Here is a 15,287-nt window from a genome sequence, read left to right as displayed (position 1 = left end):
AGGTTGCTGTTGACACATATCCCACGGTAGTTATTGGGGTGCATTTGTCTCTACTTTTGTGTATTGGTTCCACATTTTTGGGAAGATGCCACAGCTGAGGATGATGTTAAAGAGTTGATATATAGCCAATTGGAATTTGTGGTCTGTATATTTTATCATTTAATTTAGGATACCATCAACACCACAGGCCTTTTTGGGTTGGAGGGTTTGTATTTTGTCCTGTAGTTCAGTCAATGTAATTGGCGATTCCAGTGGATTCTGGTAGTTTTTAATAGCTGATTCAAATATTTTTTCTGTTTGTTCTTTGTTATAGAGCCAAAAAGATTGGAGAAGTGGTTTATCCATACATCTCCATTTTGGATAGATTACTCTTCGTGTTGTTTGTTTAGTGTGTTCCAATTTTCCCAGAAGTGATTTAAATTTTATGGATTCTTACATTGAGCTGATTTCTGACGTGTTGTTCCTTCTTTTTCTGTAGTGTATTTCTGTATTGTTTTAGTGATTCACCATAGTGAAAGAGTAGGCTCAGGTTTTCTAGGTCACTATGTTTTTGGTTGGATAGGTTTCTCAATTTCTTTCTTAGGTTTTTGCATTCTTCATCAAACCATTTGTCATTGTTGTTAATTTTCTTAGGTTACCTACTTGAAATTGTTAGATTTGATAGGGAAGCTCAAAGGTAAAATATACTGTTTAGGCTTTCTACTGCCAAGTTTACACCTTCACTATTACATTGAAATGTTTTGTCCAGGAAGTTATCTAAAAGGGATTGAATTTGTTGTTGCCTAACTGTTTTTTGTTAGGTTTCTACACTACTTTACTTCCATCTATAGCATGTTTTAATATTATGCAGTTCCTTTGGCTTTGATGCCTCATGATTGAGTATTGCTCTGTTCAAGTAGACTGTGATTTTGCTGTGGTCTGATAGGGGTGTCAGTAGGCTGACTGTGAAGGCTCTGAGAGACTCTGGGTTGAGGTCAGTGATCAAGTAACCTATAGTACTACTGCCAAGGGATGAGCTGTAGGTGTACCTACCATAGGAGTCCCTTTGAAGCCTACCATTGACTATGTACAGACTCAGCTTGCAACAGAGCTGCAGGAGTTGTGACCTATTTTTGTTGGTTGTTTTTTATAGTTGTGTCTAGGGGAGCATATTTGGGAGGGAATGCTGTTACCTCCAGGTAGGTGTTTGTCCACCTGTGTGCTGAGAGTGTCAGGTTCTCTCTCTCTCTCTCTCTCTCTCTCTCTCTCTCTCTCTCTCTCTCTCTCTCTCTCTCTCTCTCTCTCTCTCTCTCTCTCTCTCTCTCTCTCTCTCACCTAAAGTAAAATATTTCTCAGTCCATATGGCTAAGTGTGTATTTGAGAACATAAGTATATGAAAATCAGCAGCTGGAACAAAGCGAGAGTGGAGGTTGTTATCCATTTTGTGTTAAAACTACTCTGGTCATGGCTAGGTAGCTAGCTAAATAGCTAAGTTAGCTAGCTAAACAACTACCAGTTGCCATATCTATGACAAAAAATAGAATAGGTTTTACATTTAGAGATCTTTTGTATCTCGATTGTAAAACACCTTCTCTTTTTAGTTGTAGATATGGCTAGCTACTAAACAGCAATCTACAATGCCATACTTCTATTAGACTAGATATTGTTGTAAATGTAATCTCTGTGCCTGTACATATGTATGCATGTTCAACTAGTCTACCCTAATGTTGATATTATGCTGGCATGGTTCAACTGTTTTTCAAACTGTACAATAGAGTATAATTTTTGTCTTACAGACAATACCGTGTGGTGCCTGGGCTTCTTCCTGCATGCATGTGTCATTGTAGCAGAACTGTATCCCGTGAACTCTAACCCTCTCGAGGGTTTAGACACTATGCTGGATTTCAAGCAGATGACTCATGAGGAGCTGAATGGCAGTTTGATCTTAACACTTCTCCCACAGCTTTACAAATGTTCCCTGAACTTACTGTATGTTTCTTTGGAATGGCAATTTCATCATGACCACCTCTCCAATCATCTGCTGATCACCAGTTCTCTTAGCTACAGATTATTACACCAGTTAGTGTTTTAACCAAAGATTTTTGTTATCCATTACTGGGACTTACAGGATAGGTACTGTTTGGTGTAGCACACATTTTCGACCAATCTTGGCGATGCCATCTTCGCCCTCGATTCGGGGAAGCAGAAGTCTCATAAAATGTCCGTATCCAGTTGCAGGGGGTCAGTTTGAATTTAGAAAATGCTCAGTTTTACTTTTTTGCTCCATAAAGTAATCCAACAATGTGCGCCGCCATCGTGTCTATTTCAAGTCTTCTCACTCATTGATCGAGACAGGTCTCCGTCATCATGACATGCAGCATTTTGGGTGGACACCCACCTCAATCAATGAGAGAAGACTTGAAATAGACAAGATGTCTGCAAAAATCTTTGGGTAAATCACATTATCTGGTATAACAATCTGTAACTACAAATCTCTGCACTTGTGTGTCTCTTCACCTGAGACACACTTGGACACACTGAACTGTACTACACTGGTCATACCATTTTTTTTGTATGTTACTTTTACCATATAATGTTGTTGTTGAATACACAGTTCTCTTGAGTTAGCATTAAACAGTGTAAACTCTCCTGTATTTTAGATTTTGACAAATAAACAAACATTATTTGAATATCTGAATGTCTAGAATCTGTTTGATGCTACAGAGCCCTGTGCAGCTTATATATATATTCTGTGAATTCATAAGGGCAGACAAATTTCGAAGATTGATAGAAAATACCCATATTTATTTTATGGTGGTTCAAGGCTCTCCAACCCTGTTCCTGGAGAGCTACCGTCCTGTAGGTTTTCACTCCAACCCTAATCTAGCACACCTGATTCTAATAATTAGCTGTTTGATAAACTGAACCAGGTTAGTTACAACTGGGGTTGAAGCAAAAACCTACAGGACGGTAGCCCTCCAGGAACAGGGTTGGAGACTCCTGTTCTACATTGTCTTATGCTGAGCAGCCATAGTCCTTTATCCGGCTTCGGTAATCTGGCAATGGTGGGCTGGGGAAGCTGAGACTCTTTGTGCTTATGGTGATGGGCTAGTCCTGTCTGCGGTGAACGGCCAGCTGGATAAGACTCTGCCGAAAGTGGCGTAGCGCTTCTTAACCACCAACTGTTTGCAGAAGATTTGTTGGTACTATACATCTCCTGGAAATACATTGTTGTGGTGTTAGCATTTTACACTTTTTGTGGAAGAGACGTAGGGCAACACGCCTTTGTTGGTAAAGGTATCAACCGAATGGGGTTGGCTAACGTATTGCTTAGGGACAATGAGGGGACAGTGTGGGAGCTGCTTTTGAGAGGAAAGATCAGTCAACAAAGTGAATGGGCTGGGGGGGCTAAAGAAGGTGTGAAAGGTTTTAGGAAGGCAGTTCTTACACAGTATGAATTGTTGTGTATGGGAGATTGAGGAGAAATGGCACCTCAATTACTCTCATACATGATACATATACTGTCTAAGCACAACCAACACCCCCAGCTCATTGACTTTGACAGATCATTCTTGTCAATAGTAACCCTTTGTAGCGGAATTTTGCCTTTGTATTGTATTTTGAGAATCTGCAGAGAAGAATGAGGTTGTTGTGTCGTTGCTGTTGTAGTCTTGATTTTATACCTTTCTGTGCCCCTTGCTGGTTTCTGTCCCACATTCTTGGTGTGCTCCATAACCACAAGGTGTGTCCGTTCCCTCATGCTTGTGTACTCAAAATGCCCCCGCTTTGGGGAATTTTTCATCAGGGCACTGTGGAATGACTCCAAGCTGAGTTTTACAAAAAGAAAAGGTAAAAAGAGAAGAGGGGTAGACTAATTGATTACATGGTCTGGAAGGTACTCTGTGGTCCTCAGGTTACCTCTAATCACCTGTAACCCCATAACACAAACACAAACCATGCAAACACTACCCAATTAATGTTTATACCATGCTTACTGTAAATGTTGCTATTCTTAGCCATCAGCTTGTAAATATTTTGGCCAACTTACCTTCATCTTGTGCAGAGCTAGAGGTTGGAAGCGCATGTTGGTGGAATCACCTACAACAAAATATACAACAATTTAACCACTTCACTAATTTATTGATCTCTATTAGACTGGCTAGCTAAGCATACCTAACATGGACATTTCAATATCGTCAGCTTGCTGTTAGTTAACTAGGATCACTAAATTGGCAGCAAGATTGCTAGCCAGCTGAGACTGGCTGAGAACCAACTAACCAACCATAGCAATGTATACACATTCATAATTGCTACCAACATACAAACAGAGAGTGAGTTAGCTATATTGACAATCCTATTTTTAGTAACAGAGTGTTTTCCAGACAAGGGTGGAGATAGATGGCTACCAAATTCATATACTCTTATTTGGTAACATTAGCTAGCTTATGTTAGCTAACGTCAGTCAAACATAAAACGAACAAACAAACATGTTTACTCTGCTGAAGGTAGCTACCAGTCTAGCAGTGACTACCATGGCATAGGCAAAAGTGTCTCCGGAAGGTGGTCAGTGACTCCGCTGTCCTGGCATCGTGAGGGAGCTTGTTCCACCATTGGCATGCCAGAGCAGCGAACAGCAGTTTTGACTGGGCTGAGCGGGAACTGTGCTTCCGCAGAGGTAGGGGGACCAGCAGGCCAGAGGTGGAAGAACGCAATGCCCTCGTTTGGGTGTAGGGACTGATCAGAGCCTGAAGGTAAGGAGGTGCCGTTCCCCTCACAGCTCCGTAGGCAAGCACCATGGTCTTGTAGCAGATGCGAGCTTCAACTGGAAGCCAGTGGAGTGTGCGGAGGAGCGGGGTGACGTGAGAGAACTTGGGAAGGTTGAACACCAGACGGGCTGCAGCATTCTGGATGAGTTGTAGGGGTTTAATGGCACAGGCAGGGAGCCCAGCCAACAGCGAGTTGCAGTAATCCAGACGGGAGATGACAAGTGCCTGGATTAGGACCTGTGCCACTTCCTGTGTAAGGTAGGGTCGTACTCTGCGAATGTTGTAGAGCATGAACCTACAGGATCGGGTCAATACAAGACTGTAAAGTTAGCTAAGATAGCCGCAAGCAACTGGCAGAATCGGGGTGAATCTTTGGTAGGTAGAATGGTGAAAGATAACACATTATCACACTTGTTTGTAATTAGCACAGCCAGGCACAGAACACCACACGGGCATGATGACAAACAATGAAAAACCGACGTTTTCAAAAAAATCTTGCCTAGAGAAATTCCGAAATTAATGTATGTTGGTCGTTTGAAGAAAACAATGCCATTATTCAAGTTTCTGAGCACGCCCCCTCTACCTAGCGGGCGGTATCAGCGTTCTCTATGAATGCCAGACTTTGTGGTTCACTATGAGCAGACAAATACACAGGGAGTCGAAACTTCCCGATTCTACCAGTGAAATGAAAATGTGCTATTTCTAGCTTGTGGTTTGGATAATTGTGATGTTTAGGATAAACATAATGTTGTTAAAATAGTAATGACTATATGCCCGTGGAGGAGCCAGGGTGAAATTCCCTTTTAAATTTAACTCCAATTGCCATATTAGTATTTTCAGTGTCGTTTTTAAACAACTCCCTTGCAATTGTACAGTTTTCTGTGTATTTTTGAATTAACAATCAACTCCAGCAGAGCACATTTGTCTTTCAGTTTACTTCATTTGAGTTAAAAGGCTGTAAAGCCTTATTTGAATATTTCTTAGTGTGTCACATTATTGTGTTTTGAAATATGGAAGATATCCAGCGCTTTCACATTGCCCACAACTTACATTTAGAATGCCTGTCAGAGTAGAGCAGAAAATAAGGTATATAGTATTGAGGAGTTTTCAGTAGACTATAAGTTAAACTATATGTTAAACATAGTTAAACTTTTTAGACAATAAGTTAAACATAGTTAATCACAACATGACAAGCGTTAAGACTAAGTGGTACAGAAGGAAGTGGCCTGGAACAGAGCCAGGAGATGGACCTGGGAATGGGCCTGCTATGTGTGGGAACTGTACTGCTATGCATGGGAACTGTATATGGTTGAGAATTGATTATGGCTCAGAAAATGTACCTGTCATGTTTAAACCATGCTTAAGTATCGATTGATATGTTTAAGAATCAACAGAACAGAGCCAGGAAATGGCTCTGTTATTTTTACACGACAGGGCTTGGTCCCGCCACTATTGTTTCCAGACACTGAATACATAGAATGAAGTGAAGTGAATTGAAGTGAATTTCGCCACTATTATAAAATAAGGAAGTGGGTGGAGCGGTCAAAAGGTGAAAACTGGAAACAATGATGGAGGAACTAAACAGGGAGGGATTAAGCTAAAAGGTATGTAAAATTAGCAAGAATGGAACTGTATATAAACTGATAGCTGAGTGTTGGAAAGTTAGTTGCTCTGCAGACCACCTCGGCACTATTGCTTATGTAATAAATTCTATCTTAATTCTACACAAACTATGAAACTACTTTTTGTTTAAACTGAGGACAAGGACAATTTTCTACAATAATACCAACTGCCTAAATCCTACATTATGTTTACTGGAACAACTATCTCACTAACGGTTGCTATAAATTCAACTACTTACAGATTGGATTCATTTATAAAATTGTATGTTTCACATCTTTGTGTAGCATAACATTAAAAACAATCAATGTACCTGCGAAAACAGAGATATTGAAAGAAACAATTTGAAAAAACACCCTGCAACAGAGCATGCTGGGAAATATTGACAATGAGGCCCCTCCCACATCTGTAGATCACTCCTTAGATGTATTTCCCTGTCTCTGGTTACTCTTAATGGAGTTAAAAGTACTCCGTCCCAAAGAACTCTATTTATCAACACTAACTCCAGGGAGCGTATCACTCTCCTCATGGTTAAGATAACTCCCAGTAGAGTCAATATAACCCTAATGTTTTTAACACTGTGATTTCAACTATCCTTGATTTACTGTGTATGAATGTCTTGTGAGAAAGTTATTGATCTTTCTATTTCAGAATGCATAAGAAATATGGTGAAGAATAAAGGGAGGAGAATATGAGAGATGGAGAGAGAGTGAGGGAGAGTGTGCAGTTTCAGATAGGTTTTTCTCTAAAATGCCCATGTAATTTATCCCTTCAATCAAATGGCTGTGACAGGGCTATCTTACTCTTTTTGACAACTTTAGGAGGGTGGATTTAACTTCCAAAACTCAAGTGTAGCAAAGTTTCTCAATCACTTCCCTGAACTGCATCAAGCTAACGATCGATCATGTATGACATTCCTGGGAGTGTGTAAACTTACATTTTGTATTACCATATCATTTTTGTATGTTCTCTATAGTTATGTACTTGAAAATGTATCAATTGACAAATTCAGCACATTTGGGCAGACTTGATACAAAATATTCCAGTATTGCAATGCGTCACTGGATCAATCTGAAACTTTGCAAACACACTGATGCCATCTAGTGGCCAAAATCTAAATTGCGCCTAAACTGCAATATTATATTGTGGCCTTTCTCTTGCCTTTCAAAACAGATGAAACAAAAAAATAAATTGAAAACGCATGTGTTTTTGTTTGTATTATCTTTTATCAGATCTAATGTGTTATATTCTCCTACATTAGTTTCACATTTCCACAAACTTCAAAGTGTTTCCTTTCAAATGATATCAAGAAAGTTAGTGTGTAAGCTAATGATCCATCATGTATGACATTCCATCTGCCATGCTGATCCTCAACACGGGGGCCCCTCAGGGGTGTGTGCTCAGTCCCCTCCTGTACTCCCTGTTCACCCATGACTGCATGGCCAGGCACGACTCCAACACCATCATTAAGTTTGAGACGACACAACAGTAGTAGGCCTGATCACCGACAACGATGAGACAGCCTACAGGGAGGAGGCTGTGTGGTGCCAGAATAACAACCTCTCCCTCAACGTGATCAAGACAAAGGAGATGATTGTGGACTACAGGAAAAAAAAGAGGACTGAGCACGCCCCCATTCTCATCGACGGGGCTGTAGTGGAACAGGTTGAGAGCTTCAAGTTCCTTGGTGTCCACATCACCAACAAACTATCCTGGGTCAAACACACCAAGACAGTCGTGAAGAGGGCACGACAAAGCCTATTCCCCCTCAGGAGACTGAAAAGGTTTGGCATGGGTCCTCAGATCCTCAAAAAGATCTACAGCTGCACCATTTAGAGCATCCTGCCTGGTTGCATCACCACCTGGTATGGCAACTGCTCGGCCTCCGACCGCAAGGCACTTCAGAGGGTTGTGCGTACGGCCCAGTACGTCACTGGGGCCAAGCTTCCTGCCATCCAGGACCTCTATACCAGGCGGTGTCAGAGGAAGGCCCTAAAAATTATTAAAGACTCCAGCCACCCTAGTCATAGACTGTTCTCTCTTCTACCGCACGGCAAGCGGTACCAGAGCACCAAGTCTAGGTTCAACAGGCTTCTTAACAGCTTCTACCCCCAAGCAATAAGACTCCTGAACAGCTAATCATGGCTACCCAGACTATTTGCATTGATTTGAGAATATGCATTTCCTTGCTTCAGGTCCTGAGCTCCAGGCAGTTCGATTTGGGTATGTCATTTTTGCCGAAAATTGAAACAAAGGGTCCGATCCTTAAGAGGTTTTAACCAGGGGTTGGATAATGTCAATGTTGCATTGATTAGATTATAGCCGGGAGCTTGCGGTGTCTGATACTTGTGAGATTTGTTTATGACAGTTTGCGGTGGAACACGTGAAAATTGCATGTACTTTCAAAGTTGTTTGGCGAGCTACTGATAGGTGCAATCGACCTGTTGGAGACCCCTGATTTACAGTATGAACTACGTTCATTTATTGTTTGAGTTGCAGCAAAGCACATCTGTATATCAAAAATGAATGATTTGTCAATACTATTAATATTTTAAAATAAATTAAACATTCAAAGCAATTAAAACATACAGTGGGGGAAAAAAGCATTTAGTCAGCCACCAATTGTGCAAGTTCTCCCACTTAAAAAGATGAGAGAGGCCTGTAATTTTCATCATAGGTACACGTCAACTATGACAGACAAAATGAGGAAAAAAATTCCAGAAAATCACATTGTAGGATTTTTTATGAATTTATTTGCAAATTATGGTGGAAAATAAGTATTTGGTCAATAACAAAAGTTTCTCAATACTTTGTTATATACCCTTTGTTGGCAATGACACAGGTCAAACGTTTTCTGTAAGTCTTCACAAGGTTTTCACACACTGTTGCTGGTATTTTGGCCCATTCCTCCATGCAGATCTCCTCTAGAGCAGTGATGTTTTGGGGCTGTCGCTGGGCAACACGGACTTTCAACTCCCTCCAAAGATTTTCTATGGGGTTGAGATCTGGAGACTGGCTAGGCCACTCCAGGACCTTGAAATGCTTCTTACGAAGCCACTCCTTCGTTGTCCGGGCGCTGTGTTTGGGATCATTGTCATGCTGAAAGACCCAGCCATGTTTCATCTTCAATGCCCTTGCTGATGGAAGGAGGTTTTCACTCAAAATCTCACGATACATGGCCCCATTCATTCTTTCCTTTACAGGGATCAGTCGTCCTGGTCCCTTTGCAGAAAAACAGCCCCAAAGCATGATGTTTCCACCCCCATGCTTCACAGTAGGTATGGTGTTCTTTGGATGCAACTCAGCATTCCTTGTCCTCCAAACACGACGAGTTGAGTTTTTACCAAAAAGTTCTATTTTGGTTTCATCTGACCATATGACATTCTCCCAATCCTCTTCTGGATCATCCAAATGCACTCTAGCAAACTTCAGACGGGCCTGGACATGTACTGGCTTAAGCAGGGGGACACGTCTGGCACTGCAGGATTTGAGTCCCTGGGGGCGTAGTGTGTTACTGGTGGTAGGCTTTGTTACTTTGGTCCCAGCTCTCTGCAGGTCATTCACTAGGTCCCCCCGTGTGGTTCTGGGATTTTTGCTCACCGTTCTTGTGATCATTTTGACCCCACAGGGTGAGATCTTGCGTGGAGCCCCAGATCGAGGGAGATTATCAGTGGTCTTGTATGTCTTCCATTTCCTAATAATTGCTCCCACAGTTGATTTCTTCAAACCAAGCTGCTTACCGGTTGCAGATTCAGTCTTCCCAGCCTGGTGCAGGTCTACAATTTTGTTTCTGGTGTCCTTTGACAGCTCTTTGGTCTTGGCCATAGTGGAGTTTGGAGTGTGACTGTTTGAGGTTGTGGACAGGTGTTTTTTATACTGATAACAAGTTCAAACAGGTGCCGTTAATACAGGTAACGAGTGGAGGACAGAGGAGCCTCTTAAAGAAGAAGTTACAGGTCTGTGAGAGCCAGAAATCTTGCTTGTTTGTAGGTGACCAAAAACTTATTTTCCACCATAATTTGCAAATAAATTCATAAAAAATCCTACAATGTGATTTTCTGGATTTTTTTTCCTCAATTTGTCTGTCATAGTTGACGTGTACATATGATGAAAATTACAGGCCTCTCTCATCTTTTTAAGTGGGAGAACTTGCACAATTGGTGGCTGACTAAATACTTTTTTTCCCCACTGTATATATAGATTATAAGAAATGCAAAATTAGGTTAAGTAGTGTTCCTTGAGCAACACTAGTTCTGTTCTAATGCCTTCACTTCTCTCTGAATTTGCTGTTCAGTTTCAGCAGGCGTTGATTTTCAAAGCGACTCAAGTCTATCCTGGCTCACTTTGCAGTGAAGAGCAGTCCAACACAGCTAAAAAGACGCTCACAGGTGGCAGAGGCAGGCAGGCCTGTGTTGAATTTGAGGGACAGCTCCTTTGTGTATGGCAAAGAAATGAAGCAAGTCCATCTTGTCTGACTCACAGGCAAGGTACCCATCCAGCTCCCCTGTATCGTATGACCTTTTGGGCATCAGTGATGAGAAGAAATTCTCTTCATCAGATGAATGCTGCCTCTGTTGCTCTGTCTCGTCACCTGTCATTGTGTCAAGATGAGGCTTCAGGTAGACCAAACTTGTATAGTGGCAAATACACAACATACACAAATATTTCTGCTAATTCTGCTTTCTGTGGCAACTTAGTTCACTATATCACTGAAATCACAATATTCCAACACAGACTTTCCATACTTGTTATTCTCAGATACTGAGACTGAAGTGAGTTTGTCAGATGTTCTCAGACCTAAACAGTAGTCTAATGTTGAGATGAGTCCATGTCTAGCTGTACCTATTGTGTAGACTCACACAGTTAACGTTATATGAACAGTTATATGAGCAGTTAGACTTGCTGAGTCTCTGGCTTTTAGATTAACATTATCCTAATTTACACAAAGTACAGTGCATAGCTAAAAATCCTAGGTCTCTCTAAATACTCTATGTTATGACCAAGCAAGCTAACGTTAACTAGCTAGCTGTAGAATGAAACGCCTATATGTCTATTGATTAAGAAGCATTAAATGGTTAAAACAGAGCCATCTGTTATTTTTACTAAATAGGGTTTGGTCACGCCACTATTGTTTCCAAAAACTGAATAATAACAGGAGGAGAAGTCAGATTACGCCACCATTAAAAACAAACAAAGTCACTCAAGAGGAGGAGTCAGACAGAAATTGGGCGGGACGGTCAAGATTGGGAAACAATGGTGGAGTGAACTGACCAGGGAGGGATTAAGCTAGAAGGTGTGGATTATGATTAAAAATGAAACTTTATGAAGGATGAGAACCGAGAGCTGAAAAGGAGTTGCTCTGCAGACCAGCTCGGCTCTATTGCCTGTGTAATAAAGTCAATCTTGATTCTACAAAACTCTGAAAGTGCTTTATTTTTAATAAGAATAGAAGGACAATTAGCTAGTTAGCTAGCTCACTTGATGATGTTAGCCTATTGTTGTTAGCTAGCCCAGATAGCTTACATGGCTAGCTAGCTAGCCACCACCACACATACTGACATCGGTGCGCTAGCCATAATGACTATCATCATCAGGTGGTGGATAGCCATGTAGCTAACTAGCTAACTTAGCTGCAAGGATAGCTTGCTAACGTTAGTATGCTAGACAACTAGGCTAACACTAATGTACGTAAGTTAGACTATTAGATATCTTGCTATACTAGCTTCTAAAGCCATCCATAGCTAAATCATTCATAGCTAGCTAGTTATCTTACCTCTACAATGTTTACTCAAGTTCGAGGCAGAGTTTTTATACACTGGCACCTCTGCCATCCTGGGTAAGCAAAGCTTGCATTGCATCACCGCTTTGATAAAAAACATTTCTCTCTTTTACGATACGTCTAGAACTAAACTAGCTAAATTAGATCTACCTGAAAAATCTTCACACCATCATCGTTCAGTTTGTACGCACAGCTTGATTTGATTGGCCTGTAGTGGCACAATGCGTGAAATTTGATTTGATTGGTCACTGACTAAACAACGATGACAATTTTTTTTCTATCTCCGAGGGGCTCTCGCAAACTTTCTGTGCCCTCATGATTTACTATTATGGATAGCCTACAAAATTGTAACACATGGCTTTAAAAAGGTAGCGAAGTACAATACTTAATTCAAAACATACTTAAGTAAAAGTAAAAATACTCAAAAAAGTATAAATACTCAGAAAAGCTATTCAATTACAGTAACGAGAGTATTTGTGTGTTACTTCCACCCTTGCATGTACAATAGACCACTAAACTCACAAGGAGGCGAACTGATCCTGAAAGAGAAATGCATTTTCCCTAGCTGCAAAACAACATTATAGACATTGGATTTTATGATATCTATGAATATTTCATTCTATCTACAGTCTATTAAAAACATTTTAAAAAACATTTGAAGGACTATGTTGGCCTGTATAGCACATTAGGTCAAGGTGGAGGTTAGGCACAGCTTTACATGTACAGTGCATTCAGAAAGTATTCACACCCGTTGCCTTTGTTGTGTTACAAAGTGGGATTCAAATTGATTTATTTGAAGAATAAAAAAATGTCAACGATCTACACAAAATACTCTGTTATGTCAAAGTGGAAGAAAAAGTATAATATTTGTTGAACATTTATGGAAAAGAAAACACTAATATATACATGTTGGAATCGCAGCGATTACATCTGTGAGTCTTTCTGAGTATGTCTCTACGAGCTTTGCACACCTGGATTGTACAATATTTGCACATTATTCTTTAAAAACATTTTCAAGCTCTGTCAAGTTGGTTGTTGATAATTGGTAAACAGACATTTTCTAGTCTTGCCATAGATGTTTAAGCCAATTTTAAGTCACAACTGTAACTAGGCCACTTAGGAACATTCAATGTCGTCTTGGTAAGCAACTCCAGTGTACATTTGCCGTTGTGTTTTAGGTAATTGTCCTGTTGAAAGGTGTTTTAAGTCTCCCAGTGTCTGTTGGAAAGTAGACTGAACCAAGTTTTCTTGTAGGGTTTTCCTGTGTTTAGCTCTATTCCGTAAAAAAAAAATACAAAACAAAACTCCCTTGCCGATGACAAACATACCCATAACATGATGCAGCCACCACCATGCTTGAAAATATGAAGAGTGGTACTCAGTGATGTGTTGTTTTGGATTGGCCCCAAACATAACTCTTTTTTTCTCCTTTCATTTTTTTTTGTCGTTTAAAAAAAAAAATGTTGTAATTTTTTTGTAAATGTTTTTTTTTTTTTTCTGGGGGAATGGATCAGCTTAATATTGCAGATAGATTGTATCTTCTATCAATGTAATTGTCTGCATCACTTCCAATCCCCCATGTTTTTTTTTGTTTTTTTTATATATATACTCCCCTTTATTACTTTTCAACCCCACCATCCTTTCCCTACTTGGAGTAAATTAGTGAACAACAATGCCCAGGCCTCTACTTCCGGTCTATAATTACTACTCCTTATGGACAGAGTTAATTTTACAATAATTCTATTATATATATATATATATATATATATAGATATAGATATATATATATATATATATATATATATATATTTGCTCCTGAACTTCTTCTACTCTCAACCTCTCCGATCATTTTCATGATGTCCATCCGGTTTGCTTCTATGTGCCATATCTTTCTAACTGTGTTCTTTCCCAAAAGCTCCCAACATACAACCTATATACTTATTATGGACACAGTATGCTTACATTATTAGATATCTTTGTTATTATTTCTTGTTATTTGTTATTAGTCCCATCCTTCAACTCTATTCAATACCTCTCATCTATCTCTTAACACCATGCATATAGGATTTCTATTTGCTGTATATATTTCAACCGTACTGTGATGTTTTACAAAAGTTCTGAACCTTTCTATTCTCATTGCTTCTACAGATTGTGAATTAAAAATAAACATTTTTGCTAAAAGTATTATTATATTGTTGATTGATTGACTATGACTTTTCAGATCACCCAGTAATGCTATCTGCAAGGTTAGTTCCAGGTAAATATTGCAATCCTTTAGCCATTCCTGGACCTGTGTCCAAAAACAAGCTACAAATGGACAGAACCAAAACAAATGATCTAATGATTCTGTCTCTTCACAGCAAAATCTGCAGAGCTGGGAAGATTGTATCCCCCATATAAATAACATTCTATTGGTAGCAATAATTTTATGTAATAATTTAAATTGAAAGATTCACATTTTTGAATCCGATGTCGTTTTGCGTGTCAGTTCATAAACACTATGCCATGGGATCGGTACGTCAAAGATCTCTTCCCAACTATTTTGCAATCTATATGGGACGGCTGTCAATCCTTTGGTCCTTAAGTGAAACTGATATACTTTTTTATTCATCACAGTTTTCCTTAACCAATTATGTTATTTAATGCAAGGCCGACAGACAAGTTCCTTACTTTCTCCCCCTTCCATTTTCCTCTTCCACTTTTGCGGTAAGGCTGCAATTATTTGGTTGTAAGTTTGGGTAGAGCAGACATTTCCATATGTTTTTGTTAGCTGCATGTGCGACATAACTCCACCAGTCCTACCGATGATATCATTTACGAAGATTATACCTTTTTTAAACATTCTGTCCAAAAATAAAGGTTTTTTGTCAATTAGTATATTTGAATTTAACCACAATATTTGTTGCATTATTTGTTCTGTTGTTTCTGGAGGATTAAATTGAAATTGCAACTTTCTATGGCTTGTTTTAGAAATAGTGACATTTGGGAGATTATTTCCTTTTCAAATAACTGAAAGTGAGAGGTTGTAATCTGAATAAAGGGAAAAAGGCCTTTCTTGAACATTGGGTGAGACAATCTTACTAATTTGCTTGAGAACCAGTTCGGATTTAAGTATAACTTTTGTATGACTGAAGCTTTTAGTG

Source organism: Coregonus lavaretus (assembly GCF_964263955.1).
Source record: "Coregonus lavaretus genome assembly, chromosome: 5".
NCBI lineage: Eukaryota > Metazoa > Chordata > Actinopteri > Salmoniformes > Salmonidae > Coregonus > Coregonus lavaretus.
Note: the sequence above shows the minus strand (reverse complement) of the source record.